At 37.3% G+C, this 9,537-nt stretch overlaps 1 long non-coding RNA gene across 1 annotated transcript; it reads right to left on the bottom strand.

Annotated features, from left to right (window-relative positions):
* Positions 1 to 4,469: 4,469 nt before the first annotated feature.
* LOC130556115 (uncharacterized) lies at positions 4,470 to 5,736 on the bottom strand. Its single transcript, XR_008963183.1, has 3 exons — positions 5,595 to 5,736; positions 4,826 to 4,881; positions 4,470 to 4,658 (listed from the first exon to the last, which is right to left on the bottom strand). It is a non-coding gene; the product is annotated as an uncharacterized LOC130556115 (long non-coding RNA).
* Between the last annotated feature and the right edge of the window lie 3,801 nt (positions 5,737 to 9,537).

Genomic DNA, 9,537 nt, shown 5'->3' with positions numbered 1-9,537 from the left:
GCGTGAATATTGCACTGAAATTTCAATGTTGAGTTCACAGAGAAGTTTTATTTGTTTAAACGTGAGGTTCAAACATAACACAAACATAATTATGTGCATATTAATTTTATTGCTTTATTTAATCACATTAAAGTTCCCAGGTCAAGTATCGTCATCAATATTAAAGAACAGCATTTAAGGCTATTTGTTTGTTCATGTGCTATTAACTGTATTTAAAGGCAGATAAGCCTGTTTCCTTTTAAGATAAAACAGAATGGACATTACATCATGGCGTGAATTATTTCATGCATTAACTAAATTGCCTCCTAAAGGGTCCTACAAAAATGAGTAACCTATTTTACAAAAATGTGTTTCATCTATTAATTGACTTAAGATTTCAATCTAGGTTTTTCTTTTTTCCTCGAACATGAGAAGAAAAGTTCCCCCCAATGCTGCTGATGTCTGGTTGGTCAATGGCTGTTTCTTTCCCTGACGTGCTCACACGCCTCTTGCATGAAATTGGTTTTGGTTAATTTTGCCAAAGATATTACAACATTTTCATCACTGGTTAATAAATGTAAAAGAGGCACGTTGAACCCCTAGAGACTTGGGGACCCGGGCCCCACCTTTGAACACACACCACATCAGTCTTTCATTTCGTCTCCCAGAATTTCATCATTCATTTCACATTATCTGAAGGTCTCTCATAGGGAGCTTTGCTCGCTGTCGAGACGCCGCTGTTGCTTCAAGATCTGTTTGAATAATTCAGAAAAAGCAGACGAAGATTAGAAGGCATTGGATTTGACTGCGTAGAGAATCAGTCTAACAACTCCTATCATGTTTATCAGTGAGATTATACTTAGGCAGCTACATTTATTGTGGTGTAACATCTCATTGATGTGACGGACAAGGGCATAAGAACTTATCTCACCTCAGAATTGTGAAATTTAAAAGGATCTTTAGAATTTGAGAAGAGCTCAGAAACATACAGTGGCCTATAATGACTAAAAACTGATGCAATGGTTTACACTTCAAATTTGCAATAGAACAGATGAGGAGGGTTGCTTAGGACTTCAAAAACATGATCATACATTACACACAGCTTTTTGACGGTAGAGTATGCATTGAAAAGGTCATTACTGAATGAATTTTATGCATATTAAAAGTATAACCGTTTAATTTGAGCAATTGTTAGTTTAAATGAGAACACATTGAAACTTATTTTTAATGAGCATTAAAATACAGTAAAGTCTTATCAAAGACAGCCTGCCTGATCTTCCAAATGAGACAACATACTCTTTATCTTTGCCAAAACATGCCTCCTTTGGCTACAGCAGCATCCTAATTTGTGAACAGCACTAATATGACAAAATTTCAGAATTGCACCATGTTTCAAAATTTACCCATATGTAATTCTAGACGCGTGTCCTCAAATGATGCATTATCAGTGGAACATCACCATTAAACAATAACCAAAATATTCATATTGGCCAAAAAGGGCTCATGGTGAAGCTGCAGAGGCCCCACGTCTGCCAAGCGACACTGGCACACACTTCACATCACTCTGATCACATGATCTCATGAAAACGTTTTCTGTCTAATTCACATTACTTTCACATTACTCTGATATGCTGTCTTGACATCTGGGATGTAAACATCTAGTTCTTATAATTAGGCTACAAGTCAATCCATCCCAAGCAGTTCTGTTAACGCTTTCATGGTGCCATGGCAACAGATATGGCTGACTACATGGAGAGATTACAATTTTTTTTACATTTTTCGTAAGGAAAGTATCCCTTTTGCAGTTTACGGTACAGAGGTTTGCCATGTAACAGTACTTGTTTGATTTGTGCTTTTTCACAAAAGAGGCCTAAGTTTTGTTAGTGGACCCTAGTGTAAAGCAATTTTATTACAGACTCAGAAAGTGTGTATCTGTGCAACTATAACTTCCTTTCTTGTGACTGAATGGCACCTGTGCAAACCTGCACCTTTGTAATTTACCGATTTTACACAAATCTGTATTAAAAACCATGGTCTGCATATGGGATGCACAAAACACTGTGCAAAAATGTGTTTACATGCATCCAAGAGTTTATGTACGTAAATGCACGTCTGAAAGTGTGTGAGCCCTCCTTCTGAAATTACATCCCTAGTCTGTGTTATTGCTGATCACTGACAGAGCACGTTGTTCACAGCAGGGAAAAAGAGGGCCATCCGGAGCTAGTCTGATTGATTCCCACTGAGTTAGTGCTCACAGGATATTTGATTAAATCCCCCTATTTGCATGCTTGATTTACAACATCTTTTGCTTGTTTTTGCCGTTCTTTGTTCGTTTTCTCAAACTGCACAACAGATAAACACAGATCAATGTAGGCTTTTTAAGATAGTTTTAAGCCAAAGTTAAAGTGATTACACAAGAACTAGAGATCTTTACTCTTAACATGTTACAATCTGAGAATGTGTGTTTATTGTTTAAATATCATGGAATATGTCTGAAACAGCTAGTCAAAATATAAGTGATTAGTACAGTACACACTCGATAGAAATTCTATTACATAAATGATACGCTAGATGGCAGCACATGCTATTCATTGCTTCAAACAGCATACTGAGTTTCCACTGTATTAAAACGATTTTACTTAATAATGCATTGAGACAGCGAGGTTATGAGAATAAACCAACAAAGAAATTGCACCTGCCAAAATATTTTGATATTTGAATTAGCCTGGTATCCTTAAAATTTCTTTGAACATTATATGGCAATTGTCAGTCATAAACCGACACAAGGTTGTAAGTGCATCCGAAAAGGCTTAAAAATAAACTTGCATAAAATATCAAAGCCTAGTTAAAATACTTACCATACAAAGTCTTAAAATATTGGGTAAAAGAAAAGTCTGATAAGTAGCATCTCTACAGATAACAGTAGTTTCTACATTAATATCAAACAAAAGCATCTCTGTCAAAGTCATTAGACAGGGTCATTGCTTGTTTCTTGTTCTTGTGTAAAATATAGGCTATATATAGTAGGTGAAATCAGGGCTAGTTGTCACACCTATTAGTCCAGTGAATGTTACTCAAGGTAGGTTTATTTTTCAAAGTCAATTTCTACAGCTATACATTAACAGTCACTGTCAATGCCTAGAAAGATAAAAAAAAACCATAGCAGGGCATGTTGGAACAATATGGGGTCTATTGGCCATTACAATAATTCATGAATAAAATGTAAAAGATGACCAAACTATTGTTTTAAATAAAATGTTTAAGATACTGTACATAGCAATTAAAACATGTTTAAAATTACATTTAAACATGAAAACCTTACCACGTGTAAAAAAGATGAAATTTGGCCAACCTGAAATAAAACAAAATCTTACAGCACAGTTAAAACTTATCTTACAGCACAGTTAAAGATTGTTCAATCGTTCTACATAATATATTGTCGATTTATTTCCCTTAGTGTATCCCAGTATGTTTTTTGGCTTTACTTATTACAATTACAGATTATAAGATGATAATGGAATTGTACTTTGGAAGTTAAATTAACAAAAGCAATTTTAAATTATGGTTTTGAACAAAATGTTCAAATCAACATTCAATATCACTGCTTGAAAAAAAAAACATTTAGACCAAAACCTTATAGTCACAGATATATACTGTAAAATCCTATACAGTGAATGTTCTTCTTTGTGACAAATTGCCAGTGTATATATGTTAATGTATACTGGACCAAAAAGCTGAAACCGATTTAATACACATTTACAATTTCCTATGCAATTTTTCTATGCAAGGGGCAATCATGGACAGAACAGTAGAACTATGAACAAAAGTGTGACCTGACATGTTTTGCAAACATTTTATATAAAATTACCTATATGATCCATATAAAAGTCTTAAAAAGTACATATTGGAAAACAAAAGCATGTTTACAAAGCATACAAGTACGAGAAATACATGTTGCCGGGACTGAGTGTCCACATGGCCAGACTGCTCATCGCTGCCTTCTATTATGATGTCAGCGCTTGGCTTGAATAGCATTCAATATCTCAAGGACGGCTGTTAGTGAAACATCAATAGAATAATACAGGGCAACACTAAACAGTCATTGCTCATAGTTGCCCAGTTCATTTGCCCATTGATTTATTGATATCTCACTGCTTAATGCAATTAAAGTGCATCAATTAGGGGTGCTGAAAAACAGGTTGTTTGTGTTATTATGTTGCCCTGAAAGCATCTATCTACCCTGAGGCTGTGCCTCTCTCTAGATGTCATCTCTCAATATGATTATGATATATGTTGACCATATCATATCATTGGAACTATGATTCTTAAGCAGCCAGCAGAAGAGCTCTTTTCAAGAAATCATCCATCTGCCCATGGAGCATTATTAAAGTTGAAATCTATAGTGGCCAATGCGGAATAAATATAACCATAATGCAGGTTATTAAAAACATAACCATTATTAAGGTTATATTTAGTTTACATTGGCCACTGCAGATTTAGAAATGAATGATGCCATCCATTTAAATGATACCTATGTCCATTCATTCACTCACTCCCTATGACTCGCTTGGTTTCAAATCAAAATAAAGCGCAAGGAACGATCGTGGAATGACAAAAAGTGAAACTGTTCTCCACAGCCGTCGCGGGTCTGCTGGGGTTTCAGCTATCGAGGTACTCAGCTGTCAGAGCAGTAGATATAGAGAGATAGAGAGATTTGAGAGCAGATTAATAGACTGCTTTGTCGCCTCTCTCCCATATTTCTGCTCCCATCTTGCTTTTTAATTCATGCAAAATGGAATAAAAACCTTTGTAGCAACATGCAGATTCTTATGCAAAGCAGATTTACCTATGGTGCACGGACCGCAGCGTTTGCCTTTGATCTGTGTTCCTGACAATCTCCAACTATAAAGAAGAAAAAGAACTTAATATCTGTAAAGGGTCTTAATTGAACTGAACATAAAATAAGATACATGGTGTTAATTGGTCTATGCCAAGAATAATTCAGGCCTTAGAGACGGCTGTCCCTTACCCCCCACCACCAACACCACCCCACAAAAGTGTCAAGATTTACATCTTTAATTCAAGATTTCCCTGTATTAATTACCTCTCAGCAAGATGTGAATCAGTTCATTATAAAGTATAATAAATGCCAAATATATATTTTTTGGTCTTTGAATATGAGTTTTTAACACTGAGCACCGATACATTACGATTCATTTTTAGGAGTATGTTTTTATATACTTGCAATAGGAACACTATCACACACCGAAAGCAGATTTTGTAGAGAAAATGCTTTTTTTATTGTCTTAAATATATACTTTGTGTACCTTAAGACCACAAAAGTGCATTTTCATGGCATGTCATGTCTCTTGCTGGAAAGTGAATAACAAATTTGAAACAGCAAACCTCTATTACAGTTCTGACTTTTAAAAAAGAAAACATAAATATATATATATTGTGAATGCCATGAGCACCAAACAGAATTGCACTAAATCAATTTTCTGCACGATTTTACAAAAGCCTAACAGCCAAGTCTTTTGACCCAGGAAAAAAGAATAAAATACAACCAATACAAAAAATCAATGCAAATCCAATAACAAAACCTTTTTACTTACGAAAAATACCCAAAAATGTGACAACACATAGGGAAAGATCCATGTGAATGTGTAATGAGTTTGGCGACTTCCATTGCAACACAATGCTGAAAACAAATCTATTACACCAGCGGCTGAGACCATTTGAAATTCTACCTCTGCTTTCCTCGGGTAAGGCACCGGTCGGACTGAGCATGTTTCATTGTAAAGTAAAGCAATTTCAACACTCCACCCCCTTTGTGACCTTTCATTATCACAACCCAGTACGTGGCTCCTCTATCCCAGAATCCTTGGCTCACCGCTGAAGATGATAGATGGGACAGTAGAAGCCGCTGGACAACACTAGCATTTAGGGAGGCAAAACAGCACACATTACCACTAATATCCCACAATACAAACGCTTATCACACATCTTTCGTAACCTCAGCAAGTGTGCGCTGACTTAGTAGTAGAGATTGAAACGTCAGGTTTGATTTTGGAGTGATCCTGAAAAATCACAACGCAGAATAATATATTCAGTATATGAATGCAACGATACGCTGTTTTAGTAAACACGTTTAAAGCGCACAGTGCGCTCTTTTACCTTAGATTTTTATTGTTTTGGATGTAATTTTATTTGGAGGTTTTTTCCGCTAATTTATTGACTCGAATTTCATGATCCGCTGTTAAAAAATGATTTGATAAGGAAACCTGCAGGGATGTATTAATTAAAAAAAGAGAGAATCTAATTAACATTCCCGCAGTGACTTAAAAGCGGTATATTATTAGAGCTGCTACCGTCAGTGTGATGAAAAGAGAAACATGACAGTGAAATTTAAATTCAAAGAGCAGCGAATAATGTACACACAGATCAAAAGAATAAACAGTGGGAAAAAATAACATCGCAAAGTTTAATTTCCCTGCCACGCAAGAACAAGTACAAAAGCGTTAGCAGAGCGCTCTCACAAACAACAGTCTCCTTGATGAGCTCTAATGCTGCCAATTAAAAGGTGTCACAAACATACACACGCTAGAAGCGCCACTTCCCCAGAATCGTCTGCTCTCACAGGGACTAAATTCTCGACATCAATGGCTCGTCTGCATCCAGCGTCACAGAAAAACAAACCAATATGCTTGTAATTTCTTGCGAGAGAAATGTTTCATCCTTCACCTTGAGTTTGCACGGGCCCTTTGGCTAATCTGCCGCATGTTGAACCCGCTAGTCACTCCTAGCGGTGTACGTTTAAAGCGTATTAGCATTTGTCCCCGCTGTGCGTCTGGGTGCCAAAGAGCCTGTAATTATTATTCATTAGTGCGGGGTCCTGCCCGGTGTGTAGTTCATGTTGAATCATCTCTTGTGTTACATTTCAGACGAAGTCTGAGTATGCAGGTCAGGGAGGATTCCTTAATTAGGCGTACAAGTCACAAATTATTTTCCTTGCTCTAAACGCAAGGTTAAGATAGTAGCAGTGCTGTCGCTTTGCCAGGACGAGAGGAAAAAAATGAATGATGAAAAGAATGAGTAGCCTATCTGAACGTGATCTCTACAAGCCTATTAGTTGAGCAGGCTACATTTATTATGCATGTGGTCCGATGAGACGGTTTTTATTGTTTATTATCTTTACATCCCATTCACATTCTTATAGGAATGCGAATTGCCTTTACTTTTAATCAACTTTAATTCAAAATGGATGTTCAACGTGAACATCCAGGCCGTAACAAAAGCCGTGAGGCCTACCCTGCGTGTGAGTCAGGAACGGGTTGTGAGCTCATAGTACGTTGCTCACAATTCTGGCTTGACTACAGAGAGTTTTTATCAAACCACTCAGCAAAACAAAGAGATGTTAACGCTCCAGAGAGACACGGGATCAAGTACGTTGTGGAGGTCCACAGCAGGCACCGTCTGCAAAAATCCAACACATATTTTTGATTTTAAGCCAGTGGTTCTCAAACTTTTTCGTTCTAAGGCCCCCTTTGTGTTAAGTGCATCGCTTTGCGGCCCCCCATATAAAGACTTATAATCTTAAACTTATAATTTTAATTAAACCAAAAACATTCAGTTATACAATGCTGGAACCTCAATTCTTTTGGTTGGTGGTGTCATTTTTCTGATGTTTGATTGCATAAAATCTATGATAAATTTCTATATTTCATAAAATGCCACAAAATCTGTGGCCCCCCTGGATCCATCTTGGGGCCCCCCCAGGGGGCCACGGCTCCCAGTTTGAGAACCACTGTTTTAAGCAGCTATTTGTGTCAGAAACTAAACCAAGTTTAAAAGTTGAGTTTCTTGTAAAAACCTTGTGGATTAAAGGGATAGTTCACCCAAAACTTGTCACGATTTACTCACCTTCAAGTTGTTCCGGTAAAAATTTCTCTGTTCTGTTGAACACAAAGAAAGATATTTAGAAAATTGTTAGCAACTGAGATTTCTGACTACCATATTAGAAAAAAAACGTTTAACCAAAGAAAGAAATGTATACAGGTTTGGAACAACGTGATGGTAAGTAAATCATGACAGAATTTTCATTTCGGGTGAATTATCCCTTTAAGCACATCTGGGCACATTTTAATTACTGTAAATATAACATCATGATAATTGCATTATGGTTGAATTTAAGTTCACAAATATATAAACAAACAAGCAAACAGGTTTACAGAGTGACGCTCAAACACACAACAGTTTGTGCAGATGTCAGATATGATTCAGTAACACCTGTATTCATTTAGCATTGTAAAGATATATCCAAGTAATAAAATCTGAAAGTGAAAAAATCTTGCTGTTCTTGACCGTTTGAGGAATGCGCCCCTGTGGACAATCGATGCTCAAAACTACAAAGTATTAAAAAAAAGGATATTCTGAATTCAATTACGCTGCCTGTAATGGTAATGATCGTTCATCAGAGTGAATTGTTTGTCATTGAGGTTATCGAGACGTTTACGGTATTCACATTAGAGCAGAAATAATGAGGAGTGGGCGGGTTAAATGCCAGGGTAAACTCGCATTATTCCAACCCCCATCAGCATCAGAGAACCATAAAGCCCTACAAATTATAATTGTTATGGTCTATGCGTGTAGGAGGGTGGATTGTTAGCTGGAGCTATATTTCCCTGCATGATTTGCGCTGCACAGCTAATTGTGTAATTGTTAGCATGACTGAGTGAGTTTCTTCTAGGCACGCCAATGGCTCTGGAAAGGACCAAAGTATAACCGAATTAATCTAATCAGAAAATAATTATGCTCGCCCCAGAGAGAATTGGCTCAAATTGATCAAGGTCTTTTTTTTACTAAGCAGGCAGCAGAGATGGGATTTGCCCATCAAGTCCAGGTCCCAGGCGTTTCGGAATCTCCGAGCGGGCAGGAAGATCCCCATCACGAGCTAAAAGCATGCTGGGGGGGTCACGTTCGCTGCTCATAACTGCTCATGATTGGTATACCACATTCCCATCAAACATAATCACTTATGTTTGATATGTGATACACGTACAGACATTGTGACACAACGATATACCCCACCCGCAAGCTCAACTCTATCTCAAAGTCCCCCGTCAACAATCCCCAAACGCAACTGAATGGATGACATCATCCCAAGTCTCAAATTTTCACGTCTTCCTTTAGATAAATGCCACTGTTATAGGTGCATTTGACATGTCTCAGATTGAAGAAACAAAAAGTTTTTAAGTGAAATGGGTTATCTGAGTAAATCTATCAAGGGTCTGTCCTGGGAGGAGGGTGGGAGAGGGGGCTATGAAGAGCCCCGCTGAGCAGCAAGCTTCCATGCTGCGCACATCCTCGGATGCCTGACAGTTGTGTTCAGCCTTCACTGTAATAACGAATAAAAGGAAACTCCCAGAAGATTACAGATCTTCCAAGTTTTGACATTGACCTTAATACATAATTTAACCACAAAGACTGAAAATTGTGTAAGAACATAGGATAATATGAGAAGAATACCTGCTAACAGTGGCGATGCCGAGTTGCCAA

The sequence above is a fragment of the Triplophysa rosa genome, linkage group LG6 (assembly GCF_024868665.1).
Source record: "Triplophysa rosa linkage group LG6, Trosa_1v2, whole genome shotgun sequence".
NCBI classification, from domain to species: Eukaryota; Metazoa; Chordata; class Actinopteri; order Cypriniformes; family Nemacheilidae; genus Triplophysa; species Triplophysa rosa.
The sequence above is the reverse complement of the archived record's forward strand: the minus strand, read 5'-3'. Positions and strand labels throughout refer to the sequence as shown.